Source organism: Anas platyrhynchos, chromosome 6 (genome assembly GCF_047663525.1).
Source record: "Anas platyrhynchos isolate ZD024472 breed Pekin duck chromosome 6, IASCAAS_PekinDuck_T2T, whole genome shotgun sequence".
NCBI lineage: Eukaryota > Metazoa > Chordata > Aves > Anseriformes > Anatidae > Anas > Anas platyrhynchos.
In genome coordinates this window covers 2,976,963-3,002,547 of record NC_092592.1, presented here as the reverse complement: position 1 = coordinate 3,002,547, position 25,585 = coordinate 2,976,963, and the positions used below count along the sequence as shown (strand labels likewise).

Sequence of the window (25,585 nt, the reverse complement as noted above, 5' to 3'; positions counted from 1 at the left end):
GCTAGTGTAGCTGTGCACTGCATCAACAAGGTTCAAGTAATTCAGGTCAGTCCCTTTCTGCTTTTACTCCCCAGGTTTGGCTTGCAGGATCTTTTATCTGTCTTACAACATGCACTAACTTGCATAAAATAAACTTGATCTTTCTCTGAACTGTATTTTTGGAATCTTTTTATATTAAAGACTTTAAAAATGAAAATATAAATAATTTTTCATTTTTTCTGCTTCTTCCTCTTCCATACTCTATTAGTACTCATTTTATAAGAGAATAATCTCAAGAAGTCAGTCTCTGAAAACACAAAAAGCTGCAAGTTTCAGATCTATGTTTGATCTGTGAGAGTGTGTGGGTAAGTTAGTTACACTTCTCACTTGTCAAAAGGAGAAAAATTTTAACCTCTCCCTATTTTTCCTAGTACTTGAACCTATTAGAATGATTATCACAACTAGAATGATTATCACAACTTTAACCCAGATTCATGAAGCTTTGTACTCCCTTACACTTTTCAGTGGAAAAACTTTGCTGATTTAAATGAGCCTTCAGTGAGCTGAAGTCTCACTCTTTCAAACTTCAAAACTTCAAAAGCAAAGAACAATCAAGGAAAGAAGTTGGCACTTCTCTGCAATTGTGCATCTGTTGTATTGAATAGTCTTCACATTAATCTGAATAATAATCCTTTCCAATTTGCTGATAAAGTGACATTAAAGGCAGTGACACATTCAGCTTGGCCCCACAATTAATTTTTTGGCACTTTAGAGTTAATGCATCATCTCTGCAGAGCCTCTTCCAATAAAGTTTTTGCTGGCAGCAGTGTCTGTCCTTGTGAGGCATTAAGATGGTGAGAGGAGTCTCATGATGTAAAGGACAGCAGTGAAATTGCTAGACTGTCAGCCTGATGAGATCTTTCTGAAAAGAGCAAACAGTTCTGATTTAAATCCAGCTGGAATGTCATAGAGTTTAACTCACAACACATTGTTTATCTCACTCACAACACATTATGTTAATTAGATGGTGACAGCATCAGAAAAAAAAATCAAAACAAACAAACAAAATCTTTTCTACAGGGGATGGTTTAGGATAGGATAAGACAGTGACACATGAAAACCTCTGAACAAAAGTACATCTGTTATTTGGCAGATTAAAATATTAAGGATTTGTCCATATATTTGTTGTTGTTGTTGCTTGTTTGTTTAGTTTGTTTTTATCTCATATACATACTGTCTGCATAACCATTTATTGCTGACAAGTTTTCACAAAACAAAAGCCAGCATAGACAGTACCGGGCAAGGAAGAGCAGAACTTTCCTGTCTCCTTCTGTGCCTGATGGCAAACAAAGAACTGTCTCACTGAGTCACCAGAGTCACACTGGTGTAAAATTAGGGAAAGCAAGGGGAAATATAGGCTTTGTGGACTATAAAATCTGGAGTCTAAAAGCTGTCCATTTGGCTCAGTGAACTAATACTGTAATCTCTCTGACTGCTAGTGAATACTCACCAAGTCAATGAAGAGCTCACATTGTCACCTGTGGATCAGCTAACAGCTCTTGATGTATGCTACAGAGAAATCATCAGATGTTACTGGAAAGAGTACTTGAGCACTTTACAATAATATTTAATTGTTTTTTAAATAATTTAAGATGTAAAGACAATAATTTAAGATGTAGAGACAACTACAGAATGCTGTAGAAGCCAGCAGGGGATGGGAAGGACTGAATTTGCTGGTGACCATGCAGAACATAAAACAAATGGAAATGTATCATGTTAACAGGGAAGTAGGTGAAGTAGAGAATGCCTCTTAAGGATTACAAGCCACATGCCAGTAAGGGAACACAGTCAAAAGCAAGAAGGAAATGTACTGTTTTTTGAATCTGAAATGTCTCACTGCATGGTAGCCTGTTAGTTCAGCATCACCAACAGGCATCAGCTGCTTTGTCAGATTCTGTTTTCCATCTTCCTGAGCATGTGGTGTGCTCCCTATGAATATTTTCAACATGTTGATTCCAGACCAGCTGGCACAGTACTTGCTGCGTATTGAATGTGGCAGACATACAAAATTGTTTCCAACATAGTGAAAGGGCCCTCAGTAAAAAAAGTGGATGCTTTAAAAGAGGATTGTTTTGTCCTTCAATCCTTTTTGATAGTCAAGCATGCTGTAAGTAGGAGCTCTATGGTTACCAATGGTTACTCAATGAATAGTGCACTGGCTCTAGAAAGTTTGCTGAGATTCTCCAAATGCTGTACCAGAGCATGTGCACCAATTTATTTATCACCCAGTTTCAATAAATAACTTATCTCATGAAGCAGAAAGAATAAAGTAGACTTAGGAAAATCTTATATATATATATACATGTATATATGGAATAAATAGAAAATTTTAAAAACACATACAAGCTCATTGTAATTTGTGCCATACACACATTAAGCACAGACTCTCTCAAGAGAGGTTTGCTGCCTGCCTGTGGCCCGTATTCTTGACATCACAAGGAGGCTACCGAGACTGGTCAAGCCAGGTGGTTACAGCTGAGGCCATGACAAAGAGACTCGGAAACATCAAAAGGGACTTTATGTCCTTTGGAATGATGCTGAAGAGATCAGGAACACAAGCAGTGTTCTCATCAATCCTTCCAGCTGGACACTGGGATCAGAGGAGGAGGCAGTGTACGGATCAGGTGAATGATTGGCTGCATAGCTCATGCCACAATCAAGGTTTCAGGTTCTATGATCTTGGCATGCTTTTGAGAGACGGAGCATTCTGACACAGGAGGGGCACACCTGACCACATGAGGCAAGAGCAGTTCGGGTAGCATGCTGGCTGGATTCACTAGCAGGGCTTTAAACTAGATTCGGAGGGGAGCAAGTAATACGGGGGGAATTCACATCAAATTGTAATTATGAATACTGTAATTCTGGTTATGGCCATACTACTTGTTTGCAGAAGACAGGAAAGAGTCAGGACAGTTTTATAGAAACATGTTCTGTTGTATTTAGGAAATTTACTGATTTTGTAAACACAAACCACTAAAAAATCTTAGTTAAATGGCTTATAAATGTGAAAGTAACTGTCAAAATTAATTGATTTTGTGTCTAAGGATAAACCATATGCCCTCCTGCACAGCAATGAAATTAGATTAGTTTCTGCAGAAGTACAGGAGTAAAATTCTCTGAAAAAAAAACTGTCCTCTATGCAGAGTTGATTTAGTGGGACAGTTTCTACCTTTTCTGACTACTTTATTGTCTATTCTTACGTACAGTAAGACAGAAACCAAATATCAGGGTGCAAAGACGATCCATACTCTAATGAACAAAAATTCCTTTCCATTTCCTCATATAGTCAAAATTTCAGTGACAGAACTGTAGAGCTGCAGAGAACATTAACCTTCCAGGAATGACCCTGTCAGACATACAACCACTAGGTCAGGTAGGACCTGATTCCCAGCACCTTTATGTGGCAGCATTAGACTGCAGTCATGAGGTCTTCATGCAGAACCAAATTCTCCATTATTTGTCTTTTCCTACACTCTAAATCCTGTCTTTCCTCATGTTTTTCCTTATAATGAATAAAGACAACAGGAATAGACAGAGAATTTGGAAATTTTCTCTTGCTCAGCCAAGACTTCAGCACTTATGTGAGAAAGAAGAGGAAATGAGAGGCAGATAGTAAACAGGCTGGGGAAGCTGCAGTGGAACACATTCAGAAGAAAGAATGATGGATTAAGTCTTAGCATGGTACTCTACAAGTCATTCTTATAGTGTCACAAGTCTATCCGTTGATAGTTACATAGCAGATCCTAACAGGATTTATAATACGTGGAAATTCCAAATTCAAATACATCATTTGTCCAATAAACTGAATTACAGTCTATTGGTGCTGCAGAATGATAGCTAGCAGAACAACTCATGCTTTTTTAAGCTTCTTAATGCAAGGGCAGAATGTTTGCCTACCCAGATTTTTAATATTTTCTGTATATGTTAAAAAAATGGAAAAAAAAAAAAAAAAAAAAGACAAATTTATGTGTACCTTGGTTCCTTTTATTTACTGCTTCAATTTTCAGCTCCTTAACTGGGTTTTTGCTGTCACTGTCGCTCTACAGGTTTAAATCAACTGTCCCAGGTATGTGTAGTGGCAAGGCTTTTGTAGTGGGGGGCATAGGGGTGGCTTCTGTGAGAAGAATCCTGAAGCTGCCCCATGTTAGATAAGGGGCCGACCGCTGGCCAGAGCCAAGACAATAAGCGATGTCATTTGCATTTCTGTGAGAACAGATTTAAGAAATAAAAAAAAAGAAGTGATGAAAAACAAAAAGAGGTGATGGGCACATCACCAGAAAAAGAGGTAATGGGCACAAACGGGAACACAGGAACACAAGGGGTTCTCTCTGAGCATCAGGAAGCACTTCTCTACTGTGAGGGTGATAAAGCACTGGCATAGGTTCTCCACAGAGGTTGGGGGGTCTCTTTCCTTGGAGACCTTCAAAAGCCTTCTGGATGTGGTCCTAAGCAACCATCTTGAGCAGGGGTTTAGACCAGATCACTTCTAGAGGTCCCTTCCAACCTCAGCCATTCAGTGATTTTGTGAGATAAAAATGAGACACTTTGCCCAGTGATTTTGTGCCTTCATTGGTGAAAACATGTAATTTTGAGAGAAATATAAGTTCTGTTCCAGGCTCTGGGAATAATACAATTAGAATCTAATTAGAGACAAGAATCTAATTAGAAAAATGAAATGGAAATACATGGAAATTTAAAATATTATTCTATATTGTTTTTCAACATTAACTAATCTCTTTCTTGAGACGAGCCACACATGACAAAGAACTTGTCACAATTAGTGGCTTAAAACTCATCTGATTTGACTTAAGTTGTTCTGCATCACTCACACTAGCTCAGAACCTAAGCAGAAGAAATTTATGAATCTGAAGCTTTCCTGTTGTAAGACACTTTCTTACAGTTGAGATGCAACAACTAACAGTATGATGCTCTTGCCTCCTTTTTATCAGACCACAGCCCCAGTTCACACCCAGCACAGTTGGGTAATCAGTTAAAGAAGTGATTTCTGGTTCTTTATTGGACTACATTACTGTGCTACCTGATATACAGATGAATTTGAATTAACCATGTGCTATATTGTATAGGACAGTTTAAAATCTTTAGTGTCTCTAGGCAATGGAGTAAGACAAAAATGAGAAAACCCCTCACAGTTCTGATTCAGGTTTCCAGTAAAAGTTCCAGTCCCCTTTTCCGAAACTCCTCTTTGAATGTCATCACATTTCAATTCAATTCTTAATATTATCCCAGTGTCATGGGTGCACTTGGTTTCCTGCTGACCTTGTATCTGACTCCTAGTCTTACTGTAAGTTTATATTGCAGGAGTACATTTTTTTTTTCTTTAGAACTTTTTTTAAATCCTTTACTATTTTCGCTGAAATACTTCAGATCTCCAAGTCAGATCTACAGCATGAAAAACTTTAGTCTAAAAAAGATAAAAGCTCCTAACTGTCACAAATAGGATTTTATTGCAGAAACTCTTGGGCAACTTAAATAGACAATACGACAAGACCAGGATGAAATACTGTAAAGCATTTATTGTAAAGTATTGTAGATGCACTTAGAAAGAGTAATCTTTTATTTTTTTAAGGTGACAGCAGTTTCTCTTCTGAGGGCTAAATGTTTCTTTGACATCTTAAAGCATTATACTTTCTAAAAATATTTTTTAATTAGTCCTCTTGCCTACTGTCTGTAGGATCTCAGAGAATAGAATGTATGTATATTAGAAGGAGGAAAATAAATCATTGTCTCCTGTGATTTTGATATCACTTTTATTAACGTGTAGTCTTAATCTCTCTCTCACGAAAGCCTTTGAATCACAGTTTGTAATGATGGCCTGATGACTCTTGTGATGAATGATTCTCACTGAGTTCCTCTATTCTAACAATCATGTAGTGTGCTTCAAGACATGTTCTTTGTTTTAATATACTTCCTAAATGTACTTGATTTCATAGAGCTATCTAGAATGAGTGCTTGGTTTAAAACAAACCACCCAGTACATCATGAAGTACAGACAAAAATCAGAACAGTCGCACATGTGATAGAGACCTTCAGCCATCATGAGGTTTTGGTCTGCAGTGTGTTCCATGAGTGGTAGCACATTTTCAACGAAGCATTGTGGCTTTTCTCCAGTTCCCTAAAATGTGAATATACTGACTAGTAGAGAACTTCCATGTGGAACTAAAAAATCTGGATGATATCACCAGCAGTAAAAGGTAAGGAGTTATGAGAAGATTAAAATATCTTTATGAGTTTATGGTATTTAACCTCAGTCAGTGTTTTATGGGTATCCAACCTTTTTGGTTTTTGCTTTTATCTAAGGTAGTTGGCTCAGAAATTGCAGAGTCCAAGAAATAGTTTAGCAATAAATAAATCCTGTTAAAATTCTTAGACCTCATTTACTTCATTAACTGACAACCATTCTTTATTTCCTCTTCATCCAAAGCAGCCCGAAAGCAATAAAATTCCATGCATTCTACAACTAAAAACAAATTTAAAGATAACAAAAATAAAAACAAACAAACAAAAAATGAAACCAAACCAACAACAACAACAAAAAAAAATACAAACAAAAGGCAATGAAAAAACAACCCCCATTTTTTCCATTTTTCAGAGATTTTTGAAGAGGATAAGGAACTTTCATGAAAGGACAGAAAACCCTGAAAAGACTCTCTGGGAGTCCTTTCAATTATTATCTTTTTTTCATTGATGATTTCATTAATGGAAGAATTAGCTGTGTTTGAAGGTATGCAACATTTGTTCTTTTTTTTCCTTTTTTTTCCAGATCTGTAGAGAATGGTTTACCAAGCTCTGCTGCAAGTGACAAGTTGATCGAGCTAGGAAAAAGAACATTTCATCAAGTCTTGGCAAAATAATTTTACAGTCATTTCTACAGTACTAAATTTCTTCCAGTACGAGAGAACAACAGTTTTCCCTGCACTGAGGTAACTTATGTTTGTGTATGAGTTTCAGCATTGGTTCATTTTGATTTATACAATAATTTAATTTCCCTGTTATGAGAATAAACAAGGAAAAATATTAGATCATGGCAATGGACCTTTTGGTAGGAATGAATATAATACTTATATAGAACAAAATCACTGTTTACAAGTTCTCAAAAGAGAACTGTTTTTGTGGTTGGTTTTCTGCTTGGGTCTTTTTCCTTAGGCAAGTATCAAAAAATCAGTTAGTCTGATTATATAGAAGTCAGAATGTGTGCTTCTGAGGAATGGAAGGAATACTTGTAACTACAGCACCCCTACCATCATGGTAGAAAAATCTACTTACTTAATCAGTGTGCAAATTCTGCTGACAACTATGCTGACAGCTTTTTAAGTTGTTAACATACTTCCCAGAAGTGCATCCTGTGGTCCCAAACTGAAAGGAACTGGTCTTGAAAAGGAACATAATGAAACTGCATTATTGTTTCAAATATTACACTTAAAGTCATTTTTCCTTCTTTCCTTCATCTTTTTTCTTTCTTCTCAGATTCAACCTGTTGACCTCAGAGTCCCTCCAATCACATCTATTCTACTCACACTGACATGGAAGAATTTGAAGAAACAGAAAGGTAAGAAAAACAGTCACTTGGGCGTGTCTTTTTGCTGAAATCCTGGGGATATACCAAACTAAGTGACATCATGCACCAACATTTCTGAGAGGTGAAACTAAAGGTGAATGACCTGTTGATAAACTCAATCACAAGCAGTTGACAGATTTAATTATCTTGTCACCAGTTCAAGCGCTGCCTTATTGTACGTTTCACTGAAGCACAGGCTGACAGTAGCCAGAGGAACTGTGTCCCCACTTCTCCCATTCATCCATCATTAGTATTCATTCTGAGTTAAAAAAAAAATAAAAAAATGTTTCTGGCACATTTATCCAAGTTGTCAGCAGAATTCCTAACATCTCTGTTACCTTCCAGGTGTCATGACTGCTCATTTCAAGTCAAGAAGCACTCATCTCCCTTAGTCATTTTTAAAAGCAGAGCAGATTACATGCCCTGACTTTAATTTTTTCCCTCATGGCACACAAAGTAATTTCTCTTAGGCTCACAGTAGTTCTTCTTGTCTTCAATACTTATTACTAAGAGATCAGACTAAGAAGAGGAGAAAAAGAGTGTTTCTGACAGAGGCTTTGATACAAAGCCCTAAATTCTTAGATGTTCCCAGCTTCTCAAGATAAAGTACAATATCTGCACTTACTTGCTAAGCAGTAGTAGATGCACAAGCCCAGACATCAGAGATAACAAAAGCATCTAGAAGAGCTGTGAAAACAAACACCAATACAAAAACAAGGCATATTTGTTGTTGGTTCATAAAAACAGGTGGATGTTCTGTGTTGGCCAATAACGAAAAGTCCAATTACATTAAGTATCTAGGTGTAAGCAAGAACTGGAACTTGACAAACCTTCCCCTGAACCTGTTCTTTCCCACAGAAGGACATGCCACTGTGCACCAACTACACCTTCTTTAAGGTTCACATGGTACACGATATGCATCCATAATGATGCATCAGCAATATTCTGTTATGACTAAGTAGAGAAGAAGCTATTGTTTCAAACTAAGTTACAAAAACAGAAGATAGAGCAAGAGTAGCTTGGGAACAGAGAGAAGGCTAGTTTGAAGAACTGAAATTTTTAAGTAAAACAGAGAAAAGCTGGTCAAAAAGAGAACAACTACTCCAAGTGAGGAAAAGTCTGCCACTTTCATAATTTTTATCAGTGTAATAATTGTGAAGACTTAAAATTCCATTTATTCCATATGAAATGAGCCTATTTTCTACACATACTGAATGTTAGTTTGTAGAATTTGGCTGGTGTAGCCAGAAATCCACTGAAGATTATGAAAACTATTTTTAAGATTCCAGCTGCTTATGTATGCAAGAAATTAATCCGAAGCAGAATATCCTGAGCTTCATCCTTTTGAACTAGTTTTCAGAGCCAAATGAACAGGTCTTGGAAAACACTATAGAAGCTGATTGTGCCCATTAAGTTTTTCATGGACAATGCTGCATATTCCTGAGCACAATGAACTGTTACTTTATCTATGGAGATGTTCCTCCAGAAGAGTATTCCTGTATTCTCATGTCTGAATAGAAACATGAGGACAGCATTGTGGTGCTTTCAGGGGCTGTATGACAGAAGGATAGCTGTTCTTCAACTGTACATGCTGTATCTCTGGAGCTGCAAAATCCATTCTGAATACTTTTTTTTTTTTTTTAATAGAGTTTGTCCCATTCGAAATACATTTTTTAAAATAGTGTTTGCTTAGTCTTCATTCTTAAAATCTTGTGTTACCATTTTGCGCATGTATACTAGCTATATCCAGTAACCTCATGAAACCCGTATGTATGTCATAGAAATTAAATTAAATCAAACAGAATACCTGGGCTTAAATTTCATTATTACCACAATGAAATAGAACATTGCCAGAGTTAACCCTCTGCTTAGAATACTTAGAGACATGACACAGCTCTAAAGAAAGGGAGACAGTGGTTAGGATACTTTGGAAGCCAGTCAGAGACAGTTGATGATAATCCAACCACAAAGCAATCTGTTGGGTCCGACATTAACTACCCCAACATCTAATAAATCCCAGTACCATTAAAGTACCCAACAGAAATCATGCAATAAGACTACATTTATGCTACATCTCCAGGGAGTGAACCAATGTCTGAGTGGTAGGGTGCTATACAGGCCCAATTTCATTTCTCTGTATGGAGACTTGGCATTTTTTCTAGAGTAGTTTGCTTGTGGTTTGGGTTTGATACCTACTCTGTAGTCTCTATGTGGACATTCCCATGTAGTTCTTAGTTTCACAATCTGTAAGTCCACACTGGCCTGTTCACAAGTTTATCTGATACCCAAAGTAAGCTGCAATGATCTGCTTCAGTAACTTGCCCAGTATGTTTTCTATGTAGATATCTCATCGCTCTTCTTCCATAAATACAACAGTAATATGTGACCATAGAGTCTTGATACAGCAAAGAAGGAAGCAAATATTTAATCATTACTGTTGCCAAAGTCTTTGGTAATGGTGGTTTTTTGTTTGTTTGTTTGTTTTAATAATAAAAAGAAAAAATTCAAGTGTTGAGGCACTTTCAAATGTAATCTCTCTCTTTTTATTAGAGACCACAGTGTTAACTAGCTCTAATGATTGAGATCACATGACAAAAAATTTTGCCATTTGACCCATTTTAGAAAAACTTTCTATTGAGATCCATTACATCATTTTATGCAAGAGTAGCATTTAATAAACAAATAAAATTACTAGGTCTTTTTTTTTTCTTCTTCTAAAACAACAGTATTTAAGCTAATTCAGTATTGATAAGCTTACATCATGCCATATCACAAGTGAAAGCAGATACACACGTGTAGATTCCCTTCTCTGACACCCAATATAAAGTGGCATTACATTGAGAAAAGCAAATGCAACATTAAAACTGTAGAATCTTTTCTTTGTCAAGGATTCTGGAGAATTTCAGGGAAAGTAATATGATTTTCTTGATTCTCAGCTGACAACTGGGGTTACGAAAGAAGACAGACCTTAGTCATGCAGTAAAGATGAACAGAATTACACTAACAAAGGTGAGTTCTAATGCTGCCCACTAGTAGAAATGAATGGATTTCTATTTCACTTGACTATATTTTTATACTTCCTTGGACTGTGAAGTAGCTTATTGTCAAGAAACATGTTCACTGAAAACTATCCAGGGAAAGCACAAATAATACTAAAAGCAAACAACAAAGCAAAAACAACCCTAACAATAAAAAGGAGCTCTGTCCTGTTACATCTCCAGCTTAGTTCTCTTGAAAAGCAAAATTCTCATTCTTTTAGTGAAAACCACACCCTGGTTTCTGAAAGGTTGATTGCAGTCTAACTGCTTTCTGGTACATATGGTCAGCATCTGCCTTAGTAAACAATGACTAAAGAACTTTTTTTCTGTTAATCTTTAAATAAGTCTGTCCTCTTAATCTCAGTTAGCCAAATGGAGAATAACCTTACCTAACCTTATGGATATGAGAACAGTTGTAGTGCCAGGTGTTACTCTGTAAACTTCAAATGTAATCACTCTTTGAACAAAACTACAAAAATTTCAACTATGGTCTTAAAAAAAAAAAAAAAAAAAAGATGTTATACGTGCCCTATCATACCAAAAAGATGGTCTGTATTGAAATTAATAAAATATTGATTCCTCAATAAATTGCAGAGTTACACTGTAGGAAGCTTTTAAATAAATATATAAATAGTTTTCAATATGCCAACTCATTAAGCTTAATTTGAACAAATCTCTTTGTGTCATAGCAGTGCATCAGTGATACAGCAGCACTTATCAATTAAATTACTTCTCATTAAATTTTTAAAAAGAAATGAAAACACAAGAGTTAAAAACTTCAGTACACCTAAATAACTAAACTTAATAGATACAACTTTAAGACAGTGCATAATTTATATATATAGGGAGAAAAACAACAGGAGAATACTTCCCATTTTTAATCAAATGGTATTGAAAGAGGAGGTGAGGCTGAGTACATCCATGACAGCAGAGAGGAGAGGGGGCAGATCCTCCTTTGGCATTGTATCTGAAAACAGTTTCTGCTCTAGTTTAGTTTCTAGACAGCCCTCTGTCTCCACTGACCACACAAGGATCCTGGGGAGAATTGAAGTGCTGTATAACCTTTATGGCGTTGTCCCGTTATCAGACCATGGGCAATCATAGGTGAATTTCTGATTAAAGGAAAGGGAAATTCTATGTTCCCCTAAGTGGTATCAAGTGCTCAGTACTGAAGCCCAAACCCATAAAGTCCATTCTTCCTCCAGATGATAACAACATCATTTGTTTTTTATAAGCAGGTTCTTGCTGATATTTGATTTAAACAAAGAATAGAAAAGCACAGGATAAAAGTGTGTCACTTCCTTGCAAACCTAATTCTATTACTCTGCTTTCTCACTGTTGTTTTGACCAACATGTTTATTATTTCATAGAAGAGGAGTACTCATAGCAAAAATCTGAAGGAAAATGACATTTTTTCATTGTTTTTGTAATTGAAATTATTGTTTTGCTACAAACTTGCAGTCTTCATTATTCTTATTTTTTGTCCTTGTGTGTTTACATCCCTCAGGTTTGGGGTGGAATAAATCATCAGGTGGAATAGCAGGTGAGGAGGAGAATATTGGCAGACAGATGATAATGCTGCTTAGCTTTCTGAACAGGAGATGCTTTTCTGGGCAGCACATTGCCACCTACCAGCAGCTTGGCTGAGCAGCACATTCCCCTTTATGGCTGAAGCATTTCCAACTGCACTGAAATGCAACGGGAACGGTGGAAATAACATGCAACACTGCAAGCTGCACTTAGCAAGTGCAGATGGAGATCTCCCTGGGCTCATGCAAAATAAGAAACTAAGGGCATGAGACTACCACATGAACTAGACAAAGCCCAAATTTCAGCATCAACACTAAAAGGAAATTCAGTCTACCTTCATGGTGGTTTTGTAGCTTTACTTTTAACACCTTTCCATGCACAATCACTGAGTGCATTTGAGAGACCAGTAGCATTAGGGTTTTTAAGTAGTTGACCATGTTGCAAGGAGTAGTCTGATGCTTAGCAATTGTTTAGAAATTCAGACATAATTAGGCAGTTCCTCCAAATATACTGTTGTGCAGCAAATTGTTTAGGAGAATGCAGCTACAACAAAGAAGCTTCCAGAAAAATCTGAAAAATCTACCTGGCCATGTGATGAGAAATTCTAAACTGCGTGAGTCTTTAAAACGTGATCAACTTTTATTCCTTTCTTGCAGGGAAATAAGAAACTTTTTCAGTGTGCTCAGTGACCAAGGTGTATCTAGTTAAGCACATGGTTTCATAAATCCAAGCTCTTGAGGTGCTAGCTATTCTGAGAAAATAAGTCTTTGGAAATTTCTTTATGAAGTCTTCAATCTGAAAATATTTTATCTAAAAAATGCTACTTTTTAAAGTCTTCTGTGCATGAGCAGATTGACTATGAATCTCTTTTGTCACACCTGTAGAACTCTATTTACCATATATAAGCTAACAGTGACAAGCACTCCTTTGCTCTGCTCTGGGCTAAGAGCCAGCTGAAGTCAGCTGCAAGCAGCTGGCTTGGCTCCGGTGCACCTTACACTCTTTCCCACCATTGAATTATTACCAAATTCATCTTCTTAACAAGTCATCAATCCTTCATTCTGCTGCCCTGTGCTGCCCTGAGAAGCTGTCATCAGCCCAAGCTTTTCCTGTTGGTCTCTGCACATTCCCTAGTCTTTCCATTTTTTTTCCCAGCTGTGGATAACATATTGAAGAAGGATCCTGTAAACATCTGTGTCAGGTTTATCATTCATTTTAAATGAAGATACTGTTTTAGTATAATATCCAAGCTGGTAAACTCCTGACAGACTCTCTGAGATGCAGTTTCAGCACTAAAGCAAATAGGGAAACCAGAAGCTTCCTTATCAATTGCATTCTATAACAAAGAGAGAGACAAGAAAAAAAATGTTTTAACAGAGGGGAGCTTGCAGAATGACAGGCAAGTGGAAGAGAATCTACTAGGAAATGCTACTACGGGAGTGTCTAAAAATAAGTATTTCTATTTTAAGATTGAAAGAAAGCACAAAGTACTGCACGACTACGTCCTTTTGTGCAACAAACGTGCCAAAGATCTATTTTTTGATGTGTTTGTTTTTTAAAGCAATTATTTATACAAATAAGAAAAATTGAAATATTGAAGTGAAATCTGCAGCTTAGGGGTTGAACAAGAGCAATTCAGTCCCTTATCCATAAGGACTGATTCACTGTCCTGGAACCGCCTCAAAATCCCAGTACATCCTACGCCTTCTTCCTCTTAATCGAGTAGCAGCAATAGTTCAGACCCATGGGCCATCTAGGTCGCAGCCAGAGAAAGGGATATCCAGTGCTATCCAACAGTCATTTGCAATATTCCACAAAGGAAAGGGCAGCCAGCCAACAGACAGTAGCCTGGATTTGGTCTGTAATTCACACTGATTAAGGGTACAACAATGATGACCTCTGTCTGATATCAACTACAGAACACTGACATCACTGTTCTATGCCTTAGCTTTCAGTTTGAGATGGCTAGACAATAGCTGTTGAGAAATACTATCAGCTAAGATAGTATATCTTAACATACAAAATAACTTTAACTAAGAAGCAGAAAGATTTCTTGGATTTTGGCAGTCCTGGCTACCAACTTGAAAGGAAATTGTAAATATAACAAACACTCAGGATAAGACCTGAGTTTCGTAAGAGGACTGTAGATTCCAGCCAGATATTTGATTGAAACAAGGAGCATCCTTCTATCACTAAGTTTCGTTAGCTAATAAATTTTCAAACTCCTATCGAGCTGATGAAAGTCACAAACAAAACACTGTTTTTGGTGGCCTTCCTTAAGCACAACGGTGGTTTCCCAGATAATATTCCTCACAGCCTCCTCATCGTCTAGCACTTACCTTCTGTTTGACTTTGACTATGCTATTATAATAAAATGCATTGCAGAGCACTTTACCATTAAGCTTTAAGTCTGTGAAGCATATTGCAATGATCTTTTTTGCTTGTGTTGAAGGACCATGCCAGATTTAAGAACATGACATCTCATGGCATACAACTTGTCATTTGGAACACAAATGCATGTTGCAGTATGTCTGGTCCAGAAGACAGAAGTTTCACATGGTGAAACTAGTAAATTAACCGATATTGCAAGATGACCTCAGATAGCTTCACTGCAAAACACTCCCTTTCAGTAGACTGATTTAAGTAGTCAGAAACAACTTTCGGAGAATGAACCACCAAAATAAATAAAAGCCTTTTGTGTCCCATATAACTTTAAAGAACCAAGAGCCATATCAAACAGGTTGCACATTTTTTATCTCAGGTGTTCCTTGGTAAAGAAAATATACCAAGTTTATATTATTTCCATAAAAGGTCAGCTTCAGTGAAATTTCATTTCTCCAAGGCTAAAGAAAAGAAGAAGAAAAAAAAAAAAAAAAAACAGAAAAAGAAAAATTAATCCAGGCAAAGTTTAGCTACAGTTGCATATTGTACACAAAAACTACTCTCCGCCTCCCACCCCTACATCCACCTTTTAAAAATCAGCTTGCCAGTTGCTATCTCCAACACATTCCTTGAGAGTTGAGGCATATCTTCTAATTTTTGCTATTTTCTGAAGCACCGGACATGTGCCATTTGCAAGCACCTTTTAAAATAGAGTTCTCCAAGGACAGCTTATACAGCATGCATCCAAAGTTTTAATAGAAGTAAAGGCAAAGACAGCTATTTGAGAACAAGATACGGGTATTGATCCATTAATAGAGTTTTAATCTTCACATAGATTATGATTAGACATTTTTCCTGTTTTAATAATATATTACATGAAGGATGGAATAACATTATACTGAAAAAGTACATTTGCTTCCAGTTTGATTAAACGTAGTCTGTCAAAAATACTTTATCTCCTCCAGTATTCTTCCCCTTAAATTTTTGTTTCTTTTGTTCTTAATAAGCACAAAGCCAAACGTTAGTGCCCTGAAATCCTTTAAGAAATGGAAATTCAATCCTCAGCACACATGCTTTTGTCACACGTTTCTGGTTTTATTTTATTACAAGCCACAGCACAAACACAAAGCTTGAGTACAAGCACAATATTTCATGACTGCTGCAAAGTAAGCAACAAAATATAAAAATCTGTTTAGTAAAAAACTCGAGCAGTGTCTGCCTAGCTATAGTGGTGCTTCAAATATCTTCGGATTAGTGCCAAAGTAGTGCAGTATATGATTTAACAAGCACTTCAAATGAAGTGTTTATTTCATTGGTTATTTTATTTCATACACCATTCCCCCTAGATCTGCTAAAACATTTGAGAAACAGTAAAATGTAGTGGCAGACACACTAAGCCATACAACAATCTACTGAGGACTTTCTCAGACAGAAAGCTACACAAGGAACAATAATGAATAGCAAAGAAAAAAAAAAAAAGAATATTGTAGTATGTTCAAGGAGCCAAGGATGTAGGCAGAAGAGGAGTGATCTTTTGGCATAAGGAATAAATTTAAGAAGCAACAGCTTTAGCTTTTAGATCCTGCCTCATCTGAACCAAGGCTTGTTGGACACTGTAGAAAAAATTGTTTTGATGTCCACAGGTTAGCAGTACTTTGCCTGAAGCCATCCAGGGGTGAAGCCTGATTTTTTCTTTGCTCAGGCTGCCAGCACATAAACCTGAACAGAAAAGGTGAGGGCCATCAAATTAGAGCAACAAATTTGCTGATTCCCAGAACACAAAAGACAAAATACCAGGAATCTTCAGCAGAGATGTATCCCAAAGCAAAGAAGTGGGAGGAACATATACTGTGGAAGTGCTTATTTCACCCTTTCTTTTTCCTCCAAACCTTGTAGACTTACACCACACATAAAATAAGAACAATGATGCCTCTCTAAGTATGGGAATGGGAAGAGGGAAGGCTGCTAGGCACAATGGTCAGGAATGTGATTCCAAAGCCAAACATAAACACCTATAAGTTTGTGACAGATCATCTAACCAGACTGCTTCTGAGGAGTGGAAATAATAGAGGCTATCTTATAGAGATGCTTTGTAGTATTGATGATTCTCCAGGCTCTTATTTTTTCTTCACAACAAACTGCATTTATTAATGCTTCTGCATTTGCTCTGTTCTAAATTCCCTAACTACTTGCATCTTTTCCTCATGTAGGGTTCATTTTGAGGGTTCACTTTCTTTCTTTCTTTCTTTCACATACACACATTTTTAAAAAAATGCAAACCACAATGAGCTGAATATTAGTTGGACTCTAACTACAACTCTACTAAGCTAGTAGTTTTCTGTGCCTACCAGCAATTGACATCCATGCCTTACTAGAAGTACATAATCTACAAATTTCATAGGCATGAGTAAGAAGATGTCAGCTGTCCAGTTGCCTGCCTGTATGAATAGCTCTTCCCCTTTGTATTCTTTTTCAGCAAGGTTTTTGACCCATTCTCATCAACTCTTCCTATTAAAAATGATATAGAGGAAATTTGTTTATTCATTTCTGACATTTGTGGGAGTCTTGTTCATTCGTTACTAACAAAATAGAGCATGATTAGTCATTAGCATGTTGCCTAGCAATGGCAACAAAGAAAAAAAAAGAACCTCCAGTGCTCTGCAGCAGGCACAGTCCTTTGAAGTGTTAATATTAAAATTTCTGAGAATGCAACAGAGTTCCTGTGCCAGACAAACAAACAAACAAACAAAAAAGTGAGGAAGAGGCCTGCAAAAATGGAAACAGAAAGAGGGAAGGGAGACATTTCCTCAGTTTTCCTGAAATTTTTAATTGGTATTACTCAATCAGTTGTTAGCATCATTATTTTTAATTGCTATTACTAACTTTACAAATTAAATACATTATTTTGTAAACACACTAGTCCTTCTCTGAGAATGTGTTGGGAACAGCCCTGAGCAGGAAGCACCTCTCCTATGAAGACAGGCTGAGGGAGTTGGGGTTGTTGAGCCTAAAGAAGAGAAGGGTCTGGGGGGACCTTACAGTGGCCTTCCATTACCTAAATGGGGCCTACAGTAAAGCTGGGAAGAGACTCTTTATCAGGCAGTACAGTGAAGGGGACACGGGGTAATGGTTTCAAATTTAAAAAAAAAGGTACATTTAGATTAGGTACTAGGAAGAAATTATTTATTCTAATGGTGGTGAGGCACTGGAACAGGTTGCTCTAAGAAGCTGTGGATGGGATGCCCCTGGAAGTGCCCAAGACCAGGTTGGATGGGGCTTTGAGCAACCTAGTCCAGCAGAGGGTATCCCAGCCCATGGTAGGGGATCAAACATGATGATCTTTAAGGTCCCTTCCAATACAAACCATTCTATGTTGATAAGACAGGTGGAAAATTTAACCCCTTAACTAATACTCTTAAGCGTTGAGTTTGGCTCCTAAATTCACTAGGAGAATATGGGAACAAACAAACAAACAGACAGAGAGACAAACAAACAAAAAAACCAAAACCAAACAAACAAAAAAACCCTTTGAACAGTCTTTCTTGCCATTTCACTTTAGCTGCAGTGACTCTGAATCTAAGCATAGTCCTGTAAGAGTTAGGAGGAGGTGGGAAGGAATAAATAAAGGAGCAATAAACAAGATAGCACTTTACCCTGAAATTAATTCAGATCCTATGAAAGAACAACCTTCACGTGACAGACTTCTGGGTGCCATAAAAAGGTGGTTGTTAGAATATTACAACAAATTTCCATAAGACTAGAAGCTTTGTGCTATCTCATTAACATGGCTAAAAAAGTAAATATCACTCCTGCAGAGGTTTTAAAAAATATTAAACAACAATAACAACGAAGCTATGTTTCAAAAGAAAAAGCCAACCTTTTTTTTTTTTTTCTGTGAAACAGATGCTAAGCTTTCCAACAAAATTTACTCAAAGAAAACAACCTTTTTGTTTTGAAAATTAATTTATTAAATGCTCTTTTAAGGTTTTAGAAAATAAATACTTAGTGATCAACAACATATTTCCAACATATGGCTTAATTAAATCAAATTGATTTGTAATCTTACAAAGATACTAAGGAATAAAACTAGCTCCTTAGCATTTAGAAAGGTCGCTCTTTTTTCCCCTGATTAAAACTCATAATTAAATTACAGCAGCTATGTTTTTCATCAAGGAAGTAGTTAAATTACTAATTTTATATAAATACATTACATGCTAGCTCAATAAATTAGAAAGAACAAGGATAATCCGGTTAGAATCCAATTCAGAGGAAACTGTGGGCGGATGGCCATTTACATGAGAAAGCACAGGATAAATAAGGTTCATAAATTATTCACAGCTCACCAACAAAATTTAGGGCATCAAATCTTTTTAGAAATTAAATGAGAACTGCTGGCAGAGTGATTCAATTTATTCCCCCTGAAGGGAGAGAAAAAATAATTTCCAATCTTCTAATAATTCTGATTTCTTTATTTTGTCAAAATTACCCTAAAAAGGAACCAGTGACACATCACACTGTCACCAGTACTGGTATTAACCGTCTTGCTACAGTTCCGATGTTTCAAGGCAGATAACATAAGATTTTTTTGATTAAGTCTTTCATTTAATTAATGAATAAAAATGGCTGGTATTCCATTTTCTGTGTGAGTTACTCACATTAAATGGAATTTGGCCAATTCAAAAGCCAAATTTTTTTTGCAGCTTTAGAAAACTGCTGGTAGTGAAGTAACAGTCTGCAACCCTGTCAGAAAAGCAGTCTGTGGTGTGCATCAGAACATTCTAACAAGCTGGTTTTTAAGCTGTTCCTAAATCTTCCTCTGTTCAGGATCTGAATCTACCACTATTATACTATGTGAAAAGTTCCAAATTTAGGTGTTATCTTAAAACAGAGTAGGGCTTTTCACCTCCAGAATCTTTTTTTTTTCTTCTTTCAAAAGAAGAAGAGCAAGACTTTGCTCTCCCTCCTTCCAGCTAAGCTAAGGTTCTTGCTTCTTGTGCCGCAATAAAAGTTATGATGTAATCCTTATTTTTCCACATATACTATCAAGGCTTTATTAAATTAAATCTTATGATTAATATGGCAGTTACAGAAAGGAAGCTGCTGTCATCATACAAGGAAGCATTTCCAGAACCATTACTCTCTTCCTCCCTGCCCTGCCTTCTTTAAGCCTTTTCCTTCTTCATGCCCACACTGTTTACAGAATCTGTCTTCAATAGCTAGTTAAAGCCAAGAAATATCTAAAAGGGAACGAATTGTACCTGCTTCTTCAATGCCTGAAGAAGGTGCAAAGTTCTGCAAAATCTGTGAAGTGTGAAGTATAGGAAGGTATTTGAAGCACAAAATCTGTCATGAAAATGAAACAGGCTGAAAAGGCTTTGCTATTTTGAGGCACCTCACAGGACTAGTCAGATTAGTGAGTTAGTTCTGCACAGAAGCCGTTTGATTTGTTTAGAATGTAGTAATTTCTTACCGTATTTACAGTACCCCCAAACCATGTATCTCTTCTCTTTCTTTTAGGAGGTAAATAATGGACAGAGAAAAATGGCTTCTCCTTTCCCGTACAAACTAAGCCTGGGCCATAAAAACAAAAACAACCACAGATTTTACAAGTTTCTGAAGTTGTGTATTTTTTAATGTATTTGTTGTATCTGCACATACGGATTCAGTATTTATGTACTTGCAGACTGTTATGGTTTAATTTGACACTTCTCATCTTTCAAGTGGAAAATTTTTAATGATGTGTAAAAGTCAAACATAAAATTGTGAACAGGATGGGTTTTTGTTGTTTGCTTTTTTGTTGTTGTTTGTTTGTTTTTGCAATCATTTTTAAGCATGTTTCTTGAAAGAATCTTCCCTTAGTCCTACCCATACTTAAAAAGGTTTTTCTATTTGTCAGTGTTTGCTTCATTTAAACAAGCTGGTACCTCGATTTTCTAGTGCACTTCAGCACACTGAAGTCATTCTGACTTCAAAAACTAATCTACCTGCCTGTCTATTTCATGAGTAATTAGTTACCAACTACTTTTATTAAGAAGCAAAACAAAACAAAACAAAATGTAATGTGTGCAATGAAGTGACCTGGATTGTTTTCTGATAGATAATCTATGCAAGTAGATTGAGGACAGTATCTACCCTAGACCTCCACTGTAGAAGAGCAAACTTGGCTAAGATACAGGCCTATGGCACCAGGTTTCATATTGGTCTATGCAGATTATGAGGTATTTTATCCTACAGAAATAAATTACTGTTCTAAATCTTCAGAGTACAGAAGAACAGATCGGAGTGCAGTTTTGTTACATTCAACAATAAGCAGCCCCATATCATTTTAGAGCATCTAACAAGTTTTTCCACCCTCAGCCTTTGACAAAGATTTCATTTTACAGACTTTTTACCTGTTGAAATCTTTTGGATACAGAACCAATGACTTGATTGATTCTTCTACTGATTTCTTGTGTAAGTTCATCCTTTGTATAACAGGAATAAAAAAAGATGAAGCACATAAGAATTCAGCCTCACCTTCACAACCAAAGTAGATTGTTTGCTGACTCTCAATGTCCAATCTGGACTGTGTGGATATTTGCCAGGCTAGACTTAAACAGCAGAATATGAAACGTCATAAACTCATATTCTGTTTCAATTTTTCCTCTTCTCAAAAGACTGACAGCAGAAGGTGGTCAAAATAATGGTATTTAACATGATCGAATGATTGCATCTGAACTTCCCAGCTAACCTTCTAAAGGGGCTAGTGCAATCTTTGGTTTGGGGCAGAATACAGAAAAAATAAATAAATTTTATTGAAAATTATCAGTGCACTTATGCTGCAGTCACTAACCTTTCAGATAACTGAAAACCCTTTCCAAATTGTGGAAACTACGTTAAAATACTTGAAGTCTTCACGGATTCTTGCCTGCTAGCTGTCTTAATCTCTGCTAATACAACTGTATACTTCTATACTACTAGCCCTGCTATGGAATGTGACAAATTAGTATTTTAATTTGGGACAGTCACAACAGCAGCTTCCACTGGCTATATGTATATTTGGTAATCATCATTTTCAACTCAGATAACAAGAACTGGAAAAAGAGTCAACCGCTCTGAGCAACCATATATTCATGATATGTCCATCCCTGGAGATATTAAAACTTGACTGGACAATTCACTTAACAAGCCAATCTAAACTGATCTGGCTTTGAATATGACAGTTAACAAGATGTCTTTCAGAGACCAAATTATATAATTCTGATTTCTGTTTTGTACAAGTCCAAGCAAACATTCCCAGCAAAGACATAATTTTTTCCACTTACAGGTTTGGTACTATAGAAATGGACTGTAGGAGCACACATATTGATGTGATGGAAATATAGAAGTTCCTGCATTGTGCCTTGAATTGGTGTTACAGCAAGACCACAGGGACAGACTCTGAAGAGTTGAAGACTTCTAACAGTATATAAAGGCAGTTCTCAGTGCTTTTGTATTCTAACATATGATGTTTGGATAGATATTATTTCCTCTCTTCATTTTCAAAATGCATCATTTTTCTCTACTCCTGCACAGAATTTGATACAACATGGATTTTAAGATATTTTATCTGCTGTATCCCAAACAAAAATTAATTTATTCTTTTCCATGGGTAGAGAAGGAAGGAGATGACACTGGCCTAAAGCACTTGACTTTGCCCTGCATCATGTAATATTTCAAAATGATGCAATAGGAATTTTCTTCAGATGGAATCATTCTGTCATCAATGGTCTTAGCCTCAGATGTATCATAGCATCTATCTTCAGTTCTCAAAAATGTCCATGTAATCTCAATGGAACAATGATCCTTGAATCACAGAATAGCAGGTGAGACTGGATACAAAAGAGCCTTTCAGCTTGTGCTCACCAAAAATGTTATGACTATATTTCACAAAGCCATCTTCATCACTTCTTTCCTATGATGTCCATCTCTAGCCTCTACCACGCCCACAACTCTTCCTCTTACTACCACAAACTCCGTTTTGAAGCCAGCCTATTCTATCTGATCACAACTGATAAGCACTGGCTGTTGATACTTGTCTCAGCTCAGCACAATGAGAAGCCAATGACAAGATAAAAACAGATCTGTTCGAGAAGCAACTCAGATGATCTTCCAGTGGTACAAACTACAACTAAATATACACTCTTCCTTCAGCTGGAAAGACAAAATATATGAGCCAACCCTTGACAATCATAAACATGAGCTTTGAACTCGGCAACCAACACTACCCTATTAGCTTGCATATCAAACACATTTCCAGGGGTTCATAGACAGAGATCAGAAAGCCAGTCTAATAAATATAGTTCTTGCCTTTGAAGTTGGAAGTGTTGAGGCCTACTTTGATTTATTTTTGCTAACAGAAACTGCACACATAGTTGAAAGGGAATAGTTAAATAGTCAATAGCTGTGATTTTGCCATAGCACACACTCGTTCAAGTTATGGCCTATTTTATGCTACTACCAGTTCAAAATAATTTAAATAGCTCTGACTAATTTAAACAAAGCAACAATAACACAGGCAAAAAAAAAAGCCCTCTCAGATGCCATTAGTATTTATGTAAGGTATCCTTCAGCTAGTGTATGTATTTTGATAAATAGATTCTTCATTTAGTTAAAAGAAATATTAGGGTACCCCAGTAAAACAATCCAAAAGTGAAACCATGAATTTGCAAAGTTGCTTTAGAATTTGACATTTCTGCTATTGGATTTCAAAACATATGTGGTATTTGACAACAATAAAACAAAATTAAAAGACCTTATAGTATACTGGGAATTACGCACTTATGATTGTATATATTCTAGAAAACAGCTTTATTTGTTGTTTTCATAACTACATACATTTATAAAACAACAGCAGAGAATCAGGAGGTAAGTACTGATATAAATATTTAGGTGTATCTCTTTAAATACAAAGCAATTAGCCTTGATAATAATTTTGTTCTTCTGTCATATGTGAAATGTTGACTAAGATAATGGATGTCATTCCCATATGAATCATTATACTTACATATTTACAGAGGAGAAAGTTTCTTTGTTTTAGAGATAAAAACACTAAATTGTGATCCTACTTGCTTAGTCTTTGCGTTGAATTTAATCGGAAAATTTTGTCTGACAATTCCAGATATTTAATACACATACAGCTGAGGAGCAAAAAAGTAAATAAACAAACAAACAAAAATCTGTAAGATCACTAGAACTACTAGTATAATACACAAAACAAAAAGTTTAAATATAGTTTTAGGATGAACAAGTAGATGTTTTAAATGAGTACATTTGGATGTCGGCATTCACACTGATCAGTTTAAAATGGCTTCTGTCAGAGAGGTAGAGATAATTGAGCTTTCTTTAGCTGGCAATCTTGAATCTGAGTATTAGTCACTTTTTCATTTCCAAAGTCATTCTTAGGGAGAAAAAAAAATGTTTTTTTTTATTTATATATTCAGCTGTTCGAGACATTTATGCATTAATATAGAAATTAATGCGTTAATATGGAAAAAGCATTATGTTTCAGACTGAATATGTGTATGGAGAAAAAGAAATAGGAAGTTTTTATGATTAGAATAATCAGCTACAATGAAAATAAAATCTGTAACTAAAAGAAACCAGCAGAAATCTTTGAAAATTGCTACGTAAACTGGTCTGGATGGATAAGTCTGTATGCACAATTAGCAAGAGGGCAAAGTTCTGATATGGACATTTACTGACTTGCTTCATGGAAACGCTTCTTCTGAAGAAGAAGCCAGCATACTCTCTTGTGTTAGAAAGGGCCAACTGCAGTGGGCTGTTTGACACCTATAGCAGTAACACTTTGGTATAAACATAAGCCATCAAGCCAATAGCAACAAAAAAAGTTACATAAAAATTCACAGGAGATAGTATATGCAACCAGTGCTTTGATGTGAATTTTTAGTTTTAAGGCCACAGTAGCTGATAAAATGTTAACAACAGAGCTATATGATACAGCTTGTAGAGTAACCTGGATAGGAATAATCATATTTTATGACACCTCTCCATCCCCACTACCTCTGGAATATTGGGTAATCCAGAAAGTATTAAGAGACCCATTTGAATTTCCTCTCTGTCACAGTGAAAATCACAAGGTACTAATAAATATTATATCACAGCCACCCACTATAAGTGTTACTATAACCCAAGGCACTGTATGTCCTTCTCTACTAGCACCATAAATAACAGATTATGACACTCTAGGGAAGGTGGGTGGTTATTTTCAGTTATAAGCAGGATCCATGTTCAAAGAACAGATTACAGATAATTATGTGTGCATTTATCTCTATTAATTATTCATTAATAATTATGCATGTTTATGTCTCCTGTCAGCTCAGCCAGCAAATCACTGTTTTGAAGACAGTCTCATCATAAGACAGCTGGAAGCAAAATGAAGGCTTACACTCCATCTTTCAATAAACAGACACTATGCATTTTGTAGAACCTAGATATCTTCTAAATCAAAGTGTGTTCTACCTTACTAAAGTTTCACCTTCACCTTGTAAAATGCAAAAAGCTGAAACAGGAATACGACCAAAAACTTATATGCTTTCCTGATATTTAAAAAATAAAACATCAACATACATGTATATGCAAAATAATAACTACCAAACAAACAAACAAAAACACTTATTATGAATATTTGAAAGGGTCAAGCCAAAGAATTACTAGAACTTGACAAAACAGTAACAGTCCACAGTCACTTTACTGCAGAGTACTGAATTTCTTTTTAGATATCACTGAAAAGGAATGAAAAGGAATGAAGGGTACATCTGTCTTTTTCCTGTTGGAAAGAACAGAATTTTTTTTGAGCCATAATTACTAGAAATGAGCAACAAAAAGGGAACAGGTCCTTCATATCATTCCCACAGTCATCTATGCCACAGAACCACAAGTTCCAAGTCTGTGCTTACCAGCAGTAGCTGTAATGATAATCAGCCTCAGAATATTGCTGTGTCAGGACAGAACTGAAAATACGATGATTCATCAAATCATG

At 36.2% G+C, this 25,585-nt stretch overlaps 2 long non-coding RNA genes across 2 annotated transcripts; one reads left to right on the top strand and one right to left on the bottom strand.

Annotated features, from left to right (window-relative positions):
- Positions 1–623: 623 nt before the first annotated feature.
- Positions 624–8,461, bottom strand: LOC140002831 (uncharacterized). The gene is made up of 3 exons (XR_011810370.1): positions 8,241–8,461; positions 1,490–1,548; positions 624–901 (listed from the first exon to the last, which is right to left on the bottom strand). It is a non-coding gene; the product is annotated as an uncharacterized lncRNA (long non-coding RNA).
- On the top strand, positions 6,638–14,449 carry LOC140002830 (uncharacterized). The gene is made up of 4 exons (XR_011810369.1): positions 6,638–6,980; positions 7,525–7,606; positions 10,552–10,624; positions 12,161–14,449. It is a non-coding gene; the product is annotated as an uncharacterized lncRNA (long non-coding RNA).
- Positions 14,450–25,585: the final 11,136 nt, after the last annotated feature.